Here is a 20790-nt window from a genome sequence, read left to right on the forward strand (position 1 = left end):
ATTGGTTACTAAATTACTGATCAAATGACAGTGTACATTTAATGAATTGGACCCATAGATGGCAGAATGGGACCATTCAGTTCACATTCTTTAAGGAAAAGACTTAGAGGAATTGTCTCTTTCAGCTACTCAAGAACATTCCCTGTTTCCAAATGTACCCATTGTTGTTTAGTTGCTAAACAAAGAATCCATGGGATTCTCCAGGCAAAAATACTGGAGTGGGTTGCCATTTCCTCCTCCAGGGGATCTTCCCGACCCAGGGATTGAATCCATGTCTCCCAAATTGGCAGGCAGACTCTTTACCACTGAGCCACCTGGGAAGCGCTAGAGGCCTGTGACTCCGCTGAAAGGGCCTCTGAAGACACAAGCTCAGCTGCTGGCCTTGGGGAGGGCCCTGGACTGAGCAGTGTTTCCAGAGGATTTTCATTTCATCTGCTTGTTTCATTCTTTTTACAATGACTTGAACCGTTTTTTAAAGTTCTGTTATTTAAATAAAAAAGAATGAGAAGAAAGGTGCTCAGCTGAGGGTGTGACTTTGAGGTCACTGGGGCCTTGTAGCTGGAGGGGGCGGGAAGCGGGTGGGAGGTGGGGTCTGTGGTTCTCGGCCACTCCAGGCTCATAAATGCAGCTTTGACTGCTGCCGCTTCTTTCCGGTTCCTCGTCATCCTGATGGGGCCTCAATGTGAGATCCGTGAACAGACACAGTCCTAGAACCTAGTGTTCCAGACAGAGAGTGCTGTGCAGGCAGACTCGTGGGACATGTCCTTTCATGAGGAACAGCCGGTAACAGGCCACCCAGCCTGGCCGGGCCCAGCCCACCTCTGAGGCCACTCGGGTTCAGAGTGGAAGCATCCCCAACCAATTGTGGAGTAGTGAGTGTAGACCCAGTGGCCACGGCAGGTGTCTTGGGAGAGAAGGATGCCTCTAGGCATGTACCACCCTTGTTCCCCTCCCCCACACGCCACCCCCAGGGTCAGAAAAGGAGGCAGGCTTTCACCTCTCAGAGAGGCAGGGGTTAATTCCAAAAGCACAGGACACCTGGGACCAGAAAAGTCCTCCAGGGAAGGGAGAAAGAACCCAGACTGTCATATGGAGGAGAATCCTAAAATGGTATGTAAATTAGTTATTATTTTGCAGTGCAAAGGATAAAACAAACTGAGAGGATAACCAGCACAGACCTTTTAGGGCTCCTTCAGGGAACAGATGAGTCTCATTTGTAACCAATGCTGTTGAGCCAAATGATACAATGCTGAAAAAAAAAATTACATTTGCCTCCCTTCCTACTCCTGTGCATTAGTACTTTTCCTGGCAAATGCTGCATCTTCGGAATTAAAAAAAGCAACCAGATCAGAACTGTCATAGTCAAGAGGAGTCTAAGGAAACTTGATGAATAAACGTAACATGGCATCTTCGATGGGATCCTGGCAAAGAAAAAGGACATTAGGTGAAAACTAAGAAAATCTGAATAACTGTGGGCTTCGTGAATAATAATATCAGTTCTTTAATTGTACCAAGTGTATCATTTTATGCAACGTTAACAAAAGGGGAGACTGGGAGGGAGTATGTGGAAACTCTCTGTACTGTCTTAGCAACCTTTTTGCACATCATTTAGATTCTAAATTTAAATTCTAACTTTAGATATCCTAAAATTTTAATTTTTGTTGTTGTTAAAATAAATCAGGCCTGGCTTGGCTTAATTGGTATTCATGCCAAATGGAGTTTGCAAGTGATAGTAGGGGTGAGTGGAATTCAAAGTTTAGGGGGGTTATGTAGATTTGTTGAAACTCATCAAGCCATACATTTAAAATTCATCAATTTTACTGTATTTTAATTACATTTTAATAAACTGTTTTTTTAAAGGGGAAAAAGCCACGAAGTTTAGGGGGTTTGTAACGAGTTTATTTGAAGTAAGATTTGTGAGTGATTTGCCATAGAATTTCTTCCCCACTGTCCCAGTTGACCCTTAGTTCAACTGTATGAGATACTATTATTCCCATTTCACAGATGGACAAACCAAGCTCAGAGAGGTTACATGGCATTTCGACATCATTCCTCCCACTCCAGCTGGTGCTTTATTTAATCCTGTAATCTAGATAATTTCCCAAACTTATCTTGTCTCTTCGTGTGTCAGTGTCTTTGCCAAGCACTCACGCCCTCTTCTTTTCTGCCCGCCAAATTGTCCAGTGTCTTCCATCCTCAAAGAATGTACTCAGACTTCACCTCCTTTGAGAAGCCTTCCTGATGTTCCCATGTAATTAATCACTCCATACTCAGTGCTCTCTCTGACGTCCCCCCAAATGAATTCTGTCCTCGACTTATCTGACCTCTCGTTGGACCAGGAGCAACTTGATGGCTGGGACGGTGCCTTTTTCTCTTTGAATCTACCGTCTGCCCAGGGCCTGGCCAGCCCTGGCTGGGGAATCACTTGCATTAAACTGAAGCTAATATGAAACAGCGTTAATCTGCTCAGGCTGCCATAGCAGCAGAAATGTTTCCTCTCATACTTCTGGAGACAGGGAGTCCAAGAGCAAGCTGTAGGCAGGGTTGGTTCCTCCTAAGGCCTCCCTCCTTGGCGTGTAGATGGCCGTCTTCTCTTTGTGTCTGCACACGGTCTTCCCTCTGTGTGTTCCTGTTCTAATCTCTTCTCCTTATAAGGACACTGGTAATAGTGGATCAGGGCCCACCCTAAAGACCTCACTTAATTACACTGTTAAAGACCCCATCTCCAAATCCAGTCATATCCTGGGGTTCTGGAGTCAGTACTTCACCATAGGAACTTGGAGGGGACATAACTCCATCTATAAGGAAACCAGGGCAGGTTATGGGGATGGAGGTTGGTGGGGAAGCCACCACTAGGGTCCACCATTTAAAAGATGCAGTTAAGGGACTTCCCTGGTGATCTGGTGGTTAAGAATCGCCTTCCAGTGCAGGGGATGTGAGTTTGATTCCTGGTTAAGGAACTAAGAGCGCACATGCCTTGGGGCAACTAAGACAAGATGCAACTAAATAAATATTTTTTTGAATTAAAAAAATTTTTTTTGGCCATGCCTCTTGACATGTGTGATCTTAGTTATGGGACCAGGGATCGAACCCGCGCTTCCTGCATTGGGAACCCCAGAATCTTAACCACTGGACTGCCAGGGAAGGCCCCCCAAAATTAAAAAAAAGAAAGATGCAGGTGATGTGTGGGCAAAGACCTGAACATTTCTAGGCTAGAGTTACAAGGGCATTGCTGCTATTCCAGGGCGAAGAATGCGGGAAAGACTTGTCTTTGGAAAATGATATGAGGTCTTGAGATGAAGGAGCTGTGAAGACACTAAAGTTTATGTATCTCCACTAATGACTGCTTCAGCCGGAAGAGGATCCCACAAGCCTTTGGTCTGCACTGTGTTTTCTGGCCTTGACCCCGCTATTGCTGTGCTCACAGTCTCCTTCTCACTCCTCTTTCTCTCACTGTTACTTTTGCCTGTCCAGCCCACACAGCATGTAACATCTTCAAGGCCTTGTACTCAGGGCAGGGGGAGGACCGGAATGGAATTTCAGACTAAACTTACACTGGCCAACTACCTTCTCAAGGGCATGGTGACGTCTCAGGCAGCAGCTGCAGCTGTCGAGGACAGCCAAGAAGCCCCAGTGGCTTCTTTTGCAAAGAAGGGGGAGGTCTTGACAGACTGCCCACTCCAGGGAGGGTTCTGTGAGCCCTGTCCCCAAGGGCCCAGTCATCTAAGACCCCAGGAATGCACAAAGACAGGGGAAGCTGGCAATATTTCATAACTGCTGGTTTGTGCCATCAACATTGCTACTTTGGGAATCAGGGTTTGTTTTGTCAGCATCAGTCCTTACAATGAATATTCAGGGGCGTGATTTCCTTTAAGATTGACTGTTGTGATCTCCTTGCTGTCGAAGGGACTCTCAAGAGTCTTCTCCATCACCATAGTTTGAAAGCATCAATTCTTTGATGATCAGCCTTCTTTATGGTCCAGCTCTCATATCCGTGGTGGCTCTTTATTATTTGGCACGGTACTTGCTGGTCCACAGAGTGGCCTCACACAGAGCTCCACATTTGATCCACACACATCCAACCATCCACATCCCCATCTTGCAAGAGAGGAAACTGAGGCTCTGCAAAGTGGCCTGACTCACCCAGGGTTGCCCACTTGGTATGGGGTGGCGTTCACATCTGGGAACATCTCTGGCTCCTGGGACTGGGCTCTGTGCCTGTGTGAGCTCATTTGAGCCCCTCACCAACCTCCACTGGAGGGGCTGGGGCTCCTCATTTCCCAGGTGGAGATGAGTCCCTGAGGTTACATGAGTCCCAGAGGTTATGGAGCCAATACCAACTCTGATGCCTTCTGATCTCAGGTGCTTTCTTCTCCACCACACCACCATACCTGGACAGGTGGGACCCAGTAGGTTTGGGGCTGAGTCCTGTCTTCCATGCAGTCTGGCTGCTTGAGACAAATGGTGGCTGGAAGCATGGGGGTGAGAGTGGAAGTGTACCCACTGGCTAGGGGACCAGGTCATGCATCCCCTGAGTCAGGTGCCACATCTCCTCGGTAAGCCAGGGACCGTGCTGGCAGCAGCTCTGGCCTGCAAACATAGAGCATCTTGCCTTCCACCAACACCTCTGGGGGGAAGGCTTGGTGTCAGGATAAAGAGAGTATGGACTCAGGAGACAGACCACCCAAGTTCAAATGCTGATGCTGCCATAGCCTTGCATGCATTAATTAATTTCCCTGAGCCTCAGTTTTCCCACCTGTATGATGAAGGCTTCCTTGGTGGCTCAGATAGTAAAGAATCCGCCTTCCAATGCAGGACACCTGGGTTCGATTCCTGGGTAGGGAAGATCCCCTAGAGAAGGCAATGGTAACCCACTCCAGTATTCTTGCCTGGGAAATCCCATGGACAGAGGAGCCTGAAAATCCCATGGGCAGAGCAGCCTGGCAGGCTACAGTCCATGGAGTCGCAAAAGTGTTGGACACGACTTAGTGACTAAACAACAGCAAAATGATGAAGGCAGTGATGCATACTTTGAAGACTGCTTTGGAGATGAAAATGAGATAATGTGTGTCAGTTGTCCAGCACTGTCCTTGAGGTGTGGTAGACCCTTAGTAAGGGCGGCTAATGTGATGATGACTACCACATGGGGCCAAGCACCCAATGTACAGTCCTGGGAACTGTGTAGGTGCTTGGGGCACCGAACAAACTCTCTGGATGATGTGTATGTGTCTGCACACCTGGCTTCCCTGCTTGCAGTCCGTGGGGCCAGAGCTGGGCAAGCATGAGGGTCACCAGCTGTGAAACCTTAGACAAGTTACTTCAGCTAAGTCTCCTCTGCTTGTCTGCAAGATAGGAATAATAATAGAATCACTTTCCTGAAAGGGTTGTGAGAATCAAATGAGGCCATGCATGTAAAGACTCAACACAAAATAAGCTTTATATGTACATGCATTTGAATATACATATACAGATATATGGGCTTCCCTGGTGGCTCAGCGGTAAAGAATATGCCTGTAATGCAGGAGACCTGGCTTCGAGCCCTGGTCGGGAAGATCCCCTGCTGGAGGGCATGGCACCCACTCCAGTACTCTTGCCTAGAGAATCCCAGGGACAGAGAAGCCTGGCAGGCTGCAGTCCATAGGGTTGCACAGAGTCAGACATAACTGAAGCAAATAAGCAGCAGCAGCAGCATACAGATATCCATATGAAAGATCATTATCATCTTCATTGTTTTGTGTGTCAGCTCAGCCATCTCTGCCTGGACGTCCATGTTGGAAGGACTAAGGACCTTGTCTCAGTTAGAGGAGAAGGAAAGGGCCATTAATGATCAGTGACGTGTGCTGAAAGTGGATGAGGAGCATAAAATCCACAAGTTTCCTCTCTTGAAGTGGACGAGCTCCAAGGTCCTGTTGGTGTAAAGCATGACTCTTTCCTACTTTGAGTGTTAGTTGTCTTCTCCATACATGAGGGACTTGGGCTGGCTGATCTCGGAACTCCTTTTTAGCACCATTACTCTAGGACCCCAGTGACCCCAAACATCATCCAAAATACTCCTTTCCAGAGAGTTGTCTGTAGTGGGGAACAGGAAAGAAGTCAGCTCCTGCTGGTCCCTGACTCTTGGGGAGGAGCGGTGGGGAGGGTCTCAGAGGCAGCTCCACAACTCAGCGGGCGGTGCCTGGTCAGTAGCCGGGCCTCCCCCAGCCTGCACACACAGCCTTCCTCCCCGGGCCCAGCCTGGTGGGGACAGGCTGGTTCAGTCTCTCTGCTGTGCTCTCTGGCTCAAAGCAGTGTGTCTGGGGAACTTTGTCCATACCAGGTGGCTGTTGAGTCTGCTGGTGTGGCCATGAAACGCGGCTTTCAGAGCTGCTCAGACCTAAGGAGCGGATGGACCTTGACTGCCAAAGGGGCCTGTGAACAGACCTTCATCATCTTCCCAGAGGAAAGAGACATTGAAAATGAAGCTGGAGAAGAGAACGAACACCTGCCAGGCACTCTGTTGGCACCATGCAGTTTCTCAGGATACAAAGAAGACAACAAGGGGTCCATTATATAGGAAATAAGACAAAATAAGACAAATTGCTTATTTTTTAGAATTTAAAAAAAAATGTTTCTTCTAACTTGACTATAAGCTGCAAGACAGTGAGGATATCCTTCATGCTGTTAACCAAAGTATCTCAGCATCTGGCAGTGTGCCTCACCTGTGGCAGACTCTCAGTAAATACCCACTAACTTAGTGGAACAATTATAATATTGCTGAGTAAGAATGGGAGTGTGATCAAGGTGCTGGGAGAAGGTAGAGAAGGTAAAAGCCAGAAAGGTGACAATTAGACTGGGTTTGGAAGAATGAATAGGAGTTCATCAGGGAGAGACAGTATCAAAGATTTTTTTTTTCTCCAGTTAGATTTCAGGGTAAACTTTCTGTTGATGATACTTATGAGACCCTTAAATAAGTTATGATAGGAGGTGAAGGTGTGAGCCATAGAGAAAGAATAAATGTCTTGAGGTTTCCACAATGAGGAAGAGAATTGATGAATATTAATGGCTTGCCTTGTATGTACCCAGTGCTGTGCCAGGCACTTACTGCATGATATCTTTTTCCTTCTAACCCTCCTATGAGATAGGCATTTGATAAATGGAGGTGTAGGCTTAGAGGCTTCCGTAACTTGCTCTGGGTCTGGGAGCTTGAAGGTTGGACTAGACCTAGTGTTTTCCACACCCAAAGCTCCTGTTCTTTCATGGGCAGGCTGGCCTTCCTTCAAGGCAGGGGACCTGGTCACCTTAACCATAAACTAAATGAATTTAACGCCCCTCTAGAAATAGAGCCTTCTGTTAAAGCTCCAGGCTCCAAGGCCAGAGTTTGAAAATAAGCTCTAAGACTTTCTCTTCCAAAAGAGAAAAAAAAAATCATCTGCGCCTGTAGCTTTTCTGCTTTACTTTCTCCCAGTTCACTCCTGTGCCCTCACTGTCCATCCTCTGGCTTGAGGACACTCAGAAGCTCCAGGAGGAGGCCTGAGCTGTTTCATCCATCAAGACCTTGAAAGGATCAGGGCAGGTTTGGGGGACAGGATGGGGGGTGGGAAGCCTGCTTGTTCCAGAAGGGAATCACAGCCCGGAGGTCCCTAGCTCCATTCCCTGGAAGGGAGGAGGTGGTGGGGGTGGGAAGGGATGGAGGGGCGGAGGAGAAGGGAAGATAAGCCAGTGGTCATTTGTCTTTTTAATTGGCTCAAATGCTCCGAGGAGAGAGGCGTTATTATCCTGGCTCTGGGCCTGGACAGGGTCCAAGCTCCAGGCTGAGGAGTCGGGGCTGCGCAGTATGGGGCTGCAGAGGGAGCCTGTGCTCTGCCCTTCACCCAGGAGGGGCCCCTGGGGAGGGAAGAGGGCTCTGGAGATGGGCCGGGAGGCAGCAAAACATGGTCAGAGGCGGCTTTTGCTTCTCAGGCATTTAAGAAATTTTAAAACAGTAATTCAGTGACTGAAACAGACATATTTTAAAGAATCCGTGGCATCTGAAGGCCCCTCCTGATTCATTCCTGTGCTTGTGGATGGAGCCTGTCAACCAGCTAGACCTAAAGGTGTCTATAGGGAGGGAGAGTGTGGGAGTGTTTGTGTGGAACTTGAACTTCCCTTTAACAAGGACAGAACAGACAGTGCTCAAGCACCGAGGATGGTAAGGTATGCCCTCCTATTTGCTAGCCCATTCATAGTCAGCAATGAATGAATGTTAGTTGCTCAGTTGTGTCCGACTCTCTGTGACCCCATGGACTGTAGTCCAGCAGGCTCCTCTGTCCATGGGATTGCCCAGGCAGGAACACTGGAATGGGTTGCCATTTCCTCCTCCAGGGGATCTTCTTGACCCAGGGATCAAACTCAGGTCTCCTGCATTGCAGGCAGATACTTTACCGACTGAGCCACCAGGGAAGCCCATAATCATCAATGCCCTGTTGCATTTATTACCCTGTTTGGGTCTCTGAAACAATCTGGTGAAAAAGGTAGGACACGTACAAAAGCGGGACAGCTTCCCATGTCACAGGTCACAGACGAGGAAGCTTCAGCTCTGAGAGGTTTGGTGATGTTGCAAGAACACCCAGCTCTGCAGCTGGGACTCAAATCTGGGTCTTCAAATTCTGAATCTGTGGGCTGGCCCCCAGAGCTGTCCACCCCACAGAGGATACACACACGTGGATGCCTGGCATGGCCTGGTGGTCCCCAGTGATGGATGTGGGCACAGCTGCCAGGAACAGACAGCTCAGTTCAGGTTCCCAATCTGAGCACATCTCAGCCTGGTGAGCTTTCTTGGTGGGAGGAGGATGCTCCCAGGGCAGGGAGGGAAGGGGTTCCCGGCAGCATGATTGGTCCAGAGAGGAAATGGTGAGGGCAGGGAGGGAAGGTGAGAAAGATGGGGTGGTCTCAGTTAGTACCAGAGTATCCAGCTAACCAGGGCTTCCCTGGTGGCTCAGACAGTAAAGAATCTGCCTGCAATGCGGAAGACGCAGGTTTGATCCCTGGATCGGGAAGATCTCCTGGAGAAGGGAATGGCTATACCCACTCTAGTATTCTTGCCTGGAGAATCCCATGGACAGAGGAGCCAGGCGGGCTACAATTCATGGGGTCACAAAGAGTCGGACACGACTGAGTGACCGAGCTCACAGACACATCCCAGGAAGGAGAGCAGACTCAGCAGCCCTGAGTCGGTATTTGTGGTGAGGGTCCTCGTGACACTGAAGGTTGCCTGCAATCCCTAGGCCTCCAAGATCTTTCCTCAAGGAGTTTCTATTCCATCCTTGACTAGAATGGAAAACCCATCGCCTCAGTACGGTGAGGCCTGAACTGCCCAGACTGAACTGCCAGTCTCTGAACCCAAAGCGAAGGAAGGTGCTTTGACTTCACTTCCTTGAAGCTCCCAGCCCTTGGGAGGAGGTAGCTCAGCCTCAGGCTTCTTTAGCTGGTGAGCGGGCAGCTCCTGGCCCCCTGGGAGCCCCAAGCCTCACCCTCTAGCCCTGCAGCCCCGCTGGCCTGTCCTCACCTGAGCCCTCCCTCTTCTGGAGTCCTTCCTTCAAGCTCAGCTTGGATAGCATCTCCTGGGTGAAGGCTCACCTGTGGAAACTCTTCCTGACTTCTGTTCCCTTACCCGTCAGCTGGTTTCTGCCCCACCCCCAGCCCCCAACACCCCAGGCTGCAGGAAGGGGAGGCAGACGCCGGCCGCAGGGGAATATGACCCAGTGGAGAGTCCTGGAAGCAGGAAGCAAACGCTGCCTGCATCCAGGATCTGGAAGATTGAAGGAGGGGGGAGGGGCAGGTGGAAAGACACTGCACCAGCGTCCCTCCCCACCACAAAGTCTGCCTGTGGCCCTCTCCCTACCCTGAGGCAGCTCCTGGAGGGACTGGCAAGCTGGGCGGGTGGAGAGGACCAGGGGGGCCTCCTGTGGGCCTTGTTCTGCCGCCCTGGGGTGCTGTGGGAGGGACTCTCCATTTCCCTCCCCCCAACCCCAGCCCCAGTCTACCCCCATTCTACTTTCTGTCTCTGAATTTGATTCCTTAGGTATCTCCCGTAAGTGGGATCATACAGTATTTATCCTTCAGTGACCGGCTTCTTACACTTAGGAGAATGTCCTCAAGGTTCCTGCACTGTGGCCTGTGTCAGAGTGCCCTTCCCTGTTAAGGCCGAACAATATCCCATTGTATGGACATGCCACATTTTGTTTACCCATCATCAGTCGGTGGACACTTCAGTTGTTTCCACCTTTACAAATCTCTCCACTTGTTGTGACTCAGCTCAGACGTTACCTTCTCCGCAAAACCAAACTGCACACAGTTGCTGAAGGTGACCAGGGCTGGAGAGTTGTCTGGGGATTTGCATGGTGGAGGCAGCCCTTCCCCCACACCAGCATTCCCAGGGGCCTTGAGCAGGAGGGAGAGCAAAGTCTCCTTGTTGCCTAAGCCTATGCCGATTGGAGGCCTGGCATTGTGTTCCTGACACTGAAAGTCGCTTGTTGGAGATGACTGAAGATATCAGACTCATAGGGTGGCCTTTTCTCCCAAGAAGGAGGTGTCTCTCAAGTCCAGGTCAGAAAACTGCTGGTTGGAAGCTCCTGGAGGATGGGGCAGGGCCTCTTGCTCTGAGGTGTGCCCCAGCTCAGCCCTCAGACCCGAAGGGACTTAGGGTGGCTGAGCTTGAGCTCTGAGAGCTCCTGGGGCTCTAGGGGGGAGGTGTGTAAAACTGCTTTATTCTTTAGTGGGAGTCCATAGTTTACTACCACAGACCCTCTTCATCTATTCCTGAACAAGTTAGCCAGGATGAGGGTCCTGGGAATGACATATCAATGCAGGAGAGAAAATGAAAGAAGTGTCAAGGAAAGGAAGAGAGTCAAGTCAGCTCAGTCGTATCTGACTCTTTGCGACCCCATGAATTGCGGCACACCAGGCCTCCCTGTCCATCACCAACTCCCGGAGTTTACCCAAACTCATGTCCATCGAGTCGGTGATGCCATCCAATCATCTCATCCTCTGTCGTCACCTTCTCCTCCTGCCCCCAATCCTCCTCAGCATCAGCGTCTTTTCCAGTGAGTCAACTCTTCCCATGAGGTGGCCAAAGTATCGGAGTTTCAGCTTCAGCATCAGTCTCTCCAGTGAACACCCAGGACTGATCTCCTTTAGGATGGACTGGTTGGATCTCCTTGCAGTCCAAGGGACTCTCAAGAGTCTTCTCCAACACCACAGTTCAAAACATCAATTCTTTTGCGCTCAGCTTTCTTTATAGTCCAACTCTCACATCCATACATGACCACTGGAAAAACCATAGCCTTGACTAGATGGACCTTTGTTGGCAAAGTAATGTCTCTGTTTTTTAATATGCTATCTAGGTTGGTCATAACTTTCCTTCCAAGGAGCAAGCATTTTTTAGTTTCATGGCTGCAATCACCATCAGCAGTGATTTTGGAGCCCCAAAAAATAAAGTCTGACACTGTTTCCCCACCTATTTGCCATGAAGTGATGGCACCAAATGCCATGATCTTAGTTTTCTGAACGTTGAGCTTTAAGCCAACTTTTTCACTCTCCTCTCTTACTTTCATCAAGAGGCTTTTTAGTTCCTCTTCACTTTCTGCCATAAGGGTGGTGTGATCTGCATATCTGAAGTGATTGATATTTCTCCTGGCAATCTTGATTCCAGCTTGTGCTTCTTCCAGCCCAGCGTTTCTCATGATGTACTCTGCATATAAGTTAAATAAGCAGGGTGACAATATACAGCCTTGACGTACCCTTTTCCTATTTGGAACCAGTCTGTTGTTCCATGTCCAGTTCTAACTGTTGCTTCCTGACCTGCATACAGGTTTCTCAAGAGACAGGTCAGGTGGTTGATATTCCCATCTCTTTCAGAATTTTTCCAGTTTGTTGTGATCCACACAGTCAAAGGCTTTGGCATAGTCAATAAAGCAGAAATAGAAGTTTTTCTGGAACTCTCTTGCTTTTTCAATGATCCAGCGGATGTTGGCAATTTGATCTCTGTTTCCCTTGCCTTTTCTAAAACCAGCCTGAACATCTGGAAGTTCACGGTTCACGTATTGCTGAAGCCTGGCTTGGAGAATTTTGAGCATTACTTTACTAGCGTGTGAGATGAGTACAGTTGTGTGGTAGTTTGAGCATTCTTTAGCATTGGAATGAAAACTGACCTTTTCTAGTCCTGTGGCCACTGCTGAGTTTTCCAAATTTGCTGGCATATCGAGTGCAGCACTTTCACAGCATCACCTTTGAGGATTTGAAATAGCTCAACTGGAATTCCATCACCTCCACTAGCTTTGTTTGTAGTGATGCTTTCTAAGGCCCACTTGACTTCAGATTCCAGGATGTCTGGCTCTAGGTGAGTGATCACACCATCATGATTATCTGGGTCATGAAGATCTTTTTTGTACAATTCTTCTGTGTATTCTTGACACCTCTTCTTAATATCTTCTGCTTCTGTTAGGTCCATTCCATTTCTGTTCTTTATCAAGCCCATCTTTGCATGAAATTTTCCCTTGGTATCTCTAATTTTCTTGAAGAGATCTCTAGTCTTTCCCATTCTGTTGTTTTCCTCTGTTTCTTTGCTTTGATCACTGAGGAAGGCTTTCTTATGTCTCCTTGCTATTCTTTGGAACTCTGCATTCAAATGGGAATATCTTTCCTTTTCTCTTTTGCTTTTCACTTCTCTTCTTTTCACAGCTATTTGTAAGGCCTTCTCAGACAGCCATTTTAGGCTAAAAGCCTCTGGGAGTGTGAGATGCTTTCTGAAATTTTAGAGAAGGACTGCTCTAGATGGTTAAGAATTTTTTGCTTGTCCTTTAGTAAAACACTAAATTTACTAAAATTTTAAAAAATCGCTTTAGATTTAGGACTTTCCTGGTGGTGCAGTGATTAAGACTCTGCCCTTTCACTGCAGGGGGAATGAGTGAGAACCCTGGTTGGGGAAATAAGATCCCACAGGTCTTGCCACAGGGCCAAAAAAAAAACTTTGGATTTATATTGCACATCACAGACTCCTTCCAGTGGTGAGACTCCCGAAAGTTCCTTCTCACATTTGAAAGAGAAGAGAACCACCACGGGGTGGGGTGGGGTGCGGTGGGGGGACAGAGGGGCGCACAAGAAGTGATGCACTGCAGAGATTTGCCAGCAGGTGGCGATAATGTGTCTCAGGGAAAGACACCTTTGTTTCATTCGCCAAAGGTTCTGGATGAGTTAGTGGGTGGCCTGGGGCTAGGTGAGGGGTGTGACTTAGAACCTAATTTTCTTTGCCTTTGGTCAGATGTGAAGTATGATCTGCCAGTGGGTTAGGCACTGCTCACCCAAGATCTATGGAGGTAAGTTACACTCATTCTATTCTGCCCCAGAGACAAGGAGTAAGAACCAGGGTGAGCTTTACAATAATAAAAAATGTCAAAGATTTATGGTAGTGAGGGCCTCATCACCAGAGGTATTCAAGCTCTGGAAGATGAGTCTTCCTTAGTAATACTGTCAAAGATCCTCAAACCTTGGATGAGTTTGGGTTAGGCAGCCTTTCCACCCCAGAGAGTCTTTCCTGTTATTTTCCTAAGAGGAAAATGATGAATAAGTTCTTGGCTCATGGAAGGAAGCAGTGTGCCTTATCTACCAGTGACTTGCCTGTCCCTAGGACATATAGGCTCATGTGACAAACATGTCAGTAGATACAGCAGCCTTATTAGCTACTTAGGGATCAGAGCTGTTGTTAGCTCACTGGAGCAACTTACAGGACCCCCTCAGTGGCTGATGGTTAACAAAAACCCTTCTCACTTCCATGATGGCATCTGCCACCTTACACACCTCCCCCCCCCAATCTCTTGGCTGGTAGCTTTCAAGGAACCCCACCTCCAAACACCGGCCCTTAGCATTCATTGGACATAAGATGGTGAGGACAATGTGCATGCGTGCTAAGTCGCATCAGTCATATCTGACTCTTTGTGACCCCATGGACAGTAGCCCACCAGGCTCCTCTGTCCATGGGTTTCTCCAGGCAACAATACTAGAGTGGATTGCCATGCCCTCCTCCAGGGGATCGTCTCACCCAGGGATCGAACCCACGTATCCTGCATTAGCGGGCAGATTCTTTACCTCTGCAACCACCTGGGAAGCCCCTAATGAGGGCAATAACTACTTCCATTTCTTCTCTGTCTCTCTCAGGAGGTGGAGCCAGGCAGGAGTGACACTGTTGCTCTGTAACCATCTGGAGAGCTGGCCTAAATCCAGTTGAGAACTCCAAGTGTCCTAAAAATACCAGTCCCCACCCCAGTGTCCGATCCCAGCCCCCACATCCAGAAATCCCTGACAGTAACCATATGCCACCAACGAGTCAGTCCAGGCCGCCTTGGCAAATGTCAGCCACAGTTGCTTGTAATCTTCAGGGAGGAAGGGCGGTGCCAGAAGCGACCCGTTTCTTTATCCACATCACCCAGATATAAACAATATCGGGGAACCGTGACAGGGAGCGCCTCCTAGACCAGTCCCCCGATCCATTTCTCCTGAGCTGAGTTACCCTCAAGCTCAAGGCCCTAATGGTTCCTGGGATTTCAGCTTATGACTCTTATCTGCTGGAGGCAAAAGCACCTCAGTGAAAGACATTTTTGGTGCCCTGTTCTGGATGGCTCAGTAATCCTCTCATTTATGTACGCAGACAAGGAGATCAAAGCCCCCGGGGATGCATAAAACATGTCAGGACTGGGAGTCATACATCCATTAAAGCTGACAAATGCTTTGTCCAGCCGACGGGTGGCCAGATAGCCACTCTGGGGGACAAGAGAGCTGCGAGGAGCCAAGCAGAGGAGGGTAGACCTGCACTGGGATGAAGGCTGGAGAGGCAGGGCTGAGCGCGGAGCCAGAGTGGGGCATGCAGGGTGGCCATGGCACCCAGGCCCCAGCCTCCAGCAGCACCCAGTCTCCATGAGGACAGTCAATGTTTTCTCAGGACAGTGCTGAAAAGCAGGTTCAAGATGCCCTCTGCATTTGCTGTCATATCCTCCAGTTCTCTGGCTCAGGTAGGCGTGTGCTGTCCAGGGTCCACGGAGAAGAAAGTCCTTCTGAGAGTTCCTTCTTGAGTGACATTATCAGTTTCCCTCCGCTTTCAGGGGAGTCACCCTGAAGACGGAGCAAAGTGTCCCGGAGATGGCCTGATGCTCTCCTGGCCTGTGGGAGAACACGCGCTGCTGTTTTTCCCCAAATAAGGAGAGGTCTTAGGTCAGAATGTGCTTGGATCTCTGTGTGTGTATGAGAGAGATAGGAGGCAGAGACAGGGAGAGACAGAGGAGCTGAGACCTGGGCCAGGAGCTCTGGCTGCTGCACGGACCCACAATTCGAGGTGCTGAACTATTCTGGTCCCTGCAAATATACAAGCTAGTATGCCTTCCAGGGGAGCCTCATAATAACTGCACAGCCTGGGCTGGCTTCACACAGGAAGTCTCTCTTCAAAGCTGCAGCTGGTGGGAGCTGCCCGAGGAACTGCCAGGGAAGCCTTGTCTTTAGTTTTGAGAGATGCTGTGCTCCGGGTGCGAAGACAGAAGGGTTGCTAGGGGACGAGCTGGTTCTCACAACTGCTCTGGCTTTGCTCCTCCGGGTATCTTTGTCCAGTGCTAGGCTCGTGGAAATAGATGGAGAATAAGAAGTGCAGTCGGTGAGTCTTCTCCTTCCTCACGCCAGGATCTGCTGTCCCCATTACACCTCCTCCTGTCCCCGCAGACCTTGTCTCAACTTCAAGGCTAAGGAAGTGATCCTCCGGGCAGCCCCTACTTATGAATGGGCTCTTTCGGAAATAATAACACAGTTTCCTATGGAGACAATGCAATAGTTCCAATCCTCCAAACAAAACAACAGATTTGATAAAGCAATCATTTTCCTCTCCTAAATGCTAGTTCTTGAGGAGACATAGATTTGGATTTTAATGTTGGTAATTCTTATCAGTCTTTTATTTACTGATTTTTTCAATTATTTGGCCTCAAGGCATGTGGGATCTTAGTTCCCCGACCAGGGTTCGACCTCTTGCTCCCTGTACTTGCCGCCGCTGCTGCTGCTGCTAAGTCGCTTCAGTCGTGTCCGACTCTTCGCGACCCCATGGACTGTAGCCTACCAGGCTCCTCTGTCCATGGGATTTTCCAGGCGAGAGTACTGGAGTGGGGTGCCATTGCCTTCTCCGCACGGAGTCCTAACCACTGGACCACCAAGGAAGTCTCGGGAGACATAGATTTTTAATCAGAAGAAGGTGGAGAAATAGATGGCGATTTATCCACCTGAGGGGACTCCTGGGTAACTATGAGTGCTGTTTGTAGAGATTGATGACATTGTTCTTTTTTTTTTTTTAAATAGAAGATTACAAGTCTTTTAAAAGATATTTGTTGATTTATTGGGCTTCATCAGGTCTTGGTTGTGGCATGCAGGATCTTCGCTGCAGTGCACATTATTCTACTTATAAAAATTGTGCTTAGCTTCAAATCTAATATGTGTTCCTTCCATTCATACAGATCCTTTGCTATCCTTCATTAATTGTGACTGGGGTCATTTAAGGAAATTTCTTCAAACGAAATTGAGCAAGAGAAAGCAAGATGGGAAAGGAGAGAAGTTTCCCCTAAGAAAACTGGGTATGAGCTAAGACAGCGATGCAGGAGTTAAGAAGGGACGTGTGTATATGTGAGCAAGTGTCTGATCTGAAGGGAGCTAAATTTTGGACGGAGAACTACACAGCACGTTCTAAAGAGGTGAGGGCGGAGGGTATGTAAGAGAAATGGGAGTTGGCCCACCTGCAGATGTCTCTTGGTTTTTATTTCCAGCCACTAGAGGGCAGCACTAGCCCAGAACAGTTTGGTTGTTTTGAGGGGAGAGTCTGGTGGGTGAGACCCACCCAGGCAGCTCTGTGGCCAGGAGGTGCCTGGTTCTCAGCTTTCCTGAAGCTCCCCCACCTCACACCTCAGGCCGCTCAATTCCCACCCTCATTCCAAGTTCTGAGACGAGTCTTGACAACTGTGGTTTTCATCACTAAAGCTTTTGACTTTTGTCCTTGGCCCCAAGTTTTCACTTGTACTCCAATTCTCACCATCCCCTTTTACCTCCTAACTGCTACTTAAAAAAAAAAAAACCTTCCCTAGATCTCTGTATCTCAATCTCCTCTCTTCCTTGTGCCTCCCTGCCTCACACCCTGGGGACAGAATTTCCTGACTATGCAGAGACTGGCATCCGCTACTGATATCTCTGATAAAGATGCTGCCTTTGCCCATAGTGGTAGGTCCTGTCTGAAGTCTGTCCTGTCCCATGTGCTGGGGCTGTCTCTTCAGCTCCTGCCCCTCCTGAACTTCCCTCAGACTTCTGCAGTTAAGTCTCTTGACCAACAATATCAGGAGGAAAGACAGGCACACATATAGACCCTCCATGGTGCTGCATGGTTCAGGATGAAGCCCACAAGCCTTAAGATGAGAGATGCCTGGCACTTTTCCAATCTTCTTCCCCAGCCTCCCCTCTCCCCATCCCTTTAGGCATACCCTTTGCCCTAGTCATCCCCTTGCTTGCTGTGTGCTTGGTGTGACTCTTTGCGACCCCAGGGACTGTATGTAGTCTGCCAGGCTCCTCTGTCCACGGGATTCTTCAGGCAAGAATACTGGAGTGGGTTGCCATTTCCTTCTCCAGAAGATCTTCCTCACCCAGGGGTTGAATCTGCATCTCCTGCATTGGCAGACTAATCCTTTACTGCCGAGCCCCTGAGGAAGCCCCAGTCATTCCTACGTGGGTTCTTTTTGTTGGCGTTTTGAAGTCCCTCATAAGCTTTTCCTTCTTTCTAGAACAACCTTCTCCTACATGAGCCTGGCTAACTCCTCTGCTTGATTTAAGGCTCAGCTCAAGCTGTGTGTCCAAGGGGAAGCCCTCCCTGATGCCTGACTTGGGGTAGGAGTCCTCTCCTGGGCATCTCCATATCCTGTTCTGCCCACTGTTGCAACTCTGACTCAGAGTTTTGCTGAATTACACAGCCCCTACAAAGCCGACTGATGCTGGGGTTCCCCCCACAGTGTGTGTCTGGTGGACAGGGACTGTGACTCATGCATTCTGTGTTCCTAGTGCCTGGACAACACAGCCTCTTTGTGCATGAACACTGACTGTTCAATGAATCATGAGTCAAGGGTATCTGAATGATATACTTAAGCATTTTCCTAAGTACTTTCCAAGAAATTCTATTTCCACTGAATGATAGATATTAGTAGACAAAGGTTTTTGTAGAAAATCGATTTGGAGAAATACTAGATTAAACAAAGTAAAATAGCTGTCTTTGTTGAAGTATTCTCCACCGTTTCAAGTATGCAGTATGTCTTACTGTCTTAAGGAGCCTCTGATTTTGTAGGGCTGTCAGGCACATCCTTTGGGAAACTTTTAATTCCTATATCCACTCTCACATGAAGCACAGGGAGAGAGAGAAGTGTGACTGCTTCCATGGGAATAAGGCCACCACGGCCATGGTGACACACATCTTGTTTGTATGTTTAACGATGCGTCCACTACATTTGTTGTTTTTGTTGTTTAGTCACTATGTTGTGTCCAACACTTTTGCAACCCCATGGACTGTAGCCTGCCAGCCTCCTCTGTCTATGGGATTTCCCAGGCAACAATACTGGAGTGGGTTGCCATTTCTTTCTCCAGGGGATTTTCCCAACCCAGGGATTAAACTCATGACTCCTGTATTGACAGGTGGATTCTTTACCACTGAGCCACCAGGGAAGCCCATCCATTATGTTTACTTTATTCTTACACTAGTAATACTAGTGTTTCATAACCCTTAAGATCTATGGAAAACTCATTGAACGTCACCGTTTCATCCCAGGGATATTGGGAAGTAAGGCCATTTCATCATTTCTTAATATTTTCAACCCAGACGTTCCTTTAGTCAGGGACCCTCTTCCTTCTCCTTACCAGATGGAATTCATTTGCCTAATTTGTGAGTTTTGACACTATTTGTGCCCTTTTGCTGCACAATTACTTACCCGGGTTTCCGTGGGGCCCGGCAATCACGAGGCCACTGTTGGCTTCTTGGAAATCCACTTGTCAGAGAGAGGTTCAAAGACGGTGGCCCCTCAGCCTGGGCTCCTTAGAGCTGCCTGCCCTTGGCTTCACAGACTCTGAGAATTCCGAGACTTGGTAAAGGGACTCTTTGGGGCATATCCTCCATCTCCAGCTCCAGGAAAGGCCTCATTAATCCTTATAACATTTTGTCTTCCAGCTCCAGGAAAGGCCTCATTAATCCTTATAACATTTCGTCTGGGCTGACAGTATCTCAGAGGGTGCTGAGTCTTATTCTTACCCGCATGCCCCCTCCTTCAGTCCTGCGAGGCACCCTCCCACCTGTCTTGGGAGCCCCCTCACACTTCTCAGGGGAAAAGAATTGGGTGGGTGGGTGTGGGAGGTTTAAATCAAGGCAGAAAAGACAGAAGAATGTCCCATCAATCACAGAGCATTAAATATATGACCCAGGTGGGATTAGCGGGACCCCTTCTATAGCATCCTTTAAGGATTTAGACATCAGGACTTCCCTGGCGGTTCCAGTGGTTTAGACTTCACCTACCAATGCAGGGCTTGCAGGTTCAATCCCTGGTGGTGGAGCTAAGATACCACATGCCTTGAGGCCAAAAAACCCCTAAAACTCAGTAAAGACTTAAAAATGGTCCACAACAACAACAAAAGAACTTAGACATTGATTGCCTGGAACATTGATCCCCGGGGGAAAAAGCTTGAAGGAAATGACTCTCAAAGGTCCCTACCACAGAGGGCACCAGAACCAAGTCAGTTGACCACTGCTCTCTGAAGAGGATGCAGAAGGGAAAATGGTAGGTGGAGTGGGAGGTAAGAAGGGCAAGAAAGATTTCCACTGTGGCCTTCTCAATTCATGCCTCATTAGCTATTTGCTGCTGGCCTGCCATGCTCCAGGCATTGCTCAAGGCCCAAAGGACACAGCAGTGAACAATGGAACTGACACTCCCCAAGTATCTGCAGAACTGTCCCAAACTCTGAAACAAAGATTTGTTCAGCAAACAAGTTTTAGGTCTACTCTGTGCCAAGTCAGCTGCCAACTTTTATGTTTCTTTTCATTTTCCTATTGTGGCAAAATATCCATAACATTAAATCTTAACCATTGTTAAGGTTAAGGACAGACTATACAGGCTTTGACTATACAGACCTTTGTTAGCAAAGTAATGTCTCTGCTTTTCTAGACAGCATATTAAAAAGCAGAAACATTACTTTGCCAACAAAGGTCCATACAGTTAAAGCTATGGTTTTTCCAGTAGTCATGTATGGATGTGAGAGTTGGACCATCAAGAAGGCTGAGTATCGAAGAGCTAATGCTTTTGAACTGTGGTGCTGGAAAAGACTCTTGAGAGTCCCTTGAACAGCAAGGAGATCAAACCAGCCAATCCTAAAAGAAATCAACCCTGAATATTCATTGGAAGGACTGATGCTTAAGTTGAAGCTCCAATACTTTGGCCACCTGATGTGAAGAACTGACTCATTAGAATAGACCCTGATGCTGGGAAAGATTGAAGGCAGGAGGAGAAGGGGACGACAGAGGATGAGATGGTTGGATGGCATCACTGACTCAATGAACATGAGTTTTGAACAAACTCCAGGAGATGGTGAAGGACAGGGAAGCCTGGCATGCTGCAGTCCATGGGGTGCAAATAGTTGGACACGACTGAGCAACTGAACAACAACAAACCATTGTTGAGCATGCGGTTCCACCAGTGGCATCAAGTTCATTCACAGTCGTGTGCAACCACCACCACC

At 48.4% G+C, this 20790-nt stretch overlaps 1 long non-coding RNA gene across 1 annotated transcript in view; it reads left to right on the forward strand.

The window, feature by feature from the left end:
* LOC145508532 (uncharacterized) overlaps positions 1–20790 on the forward strand; it is an 82859-nt gene that overhangs the window by 50428 nt on the left and 11641 nt on the right. The gene's annotated exons all lie outside the window — the stretch shown is intronic.

This window comes from Giraffa tippelskirchi, chromosome 1 (assembly GCF_054371585.1).
Source record: "Giraffa tippelskirchi isolate mGirTip1 chromosome 1, T2T-mGirTip1v1.2.pri, whole genome shotgun sequence".
Lineage (NCBI taxonomy): Eukaryota > Metazoa > Chordata > Mammalia > Artiodactyla > Giraffidae > Giraffa > Giraffa tippelskirchi.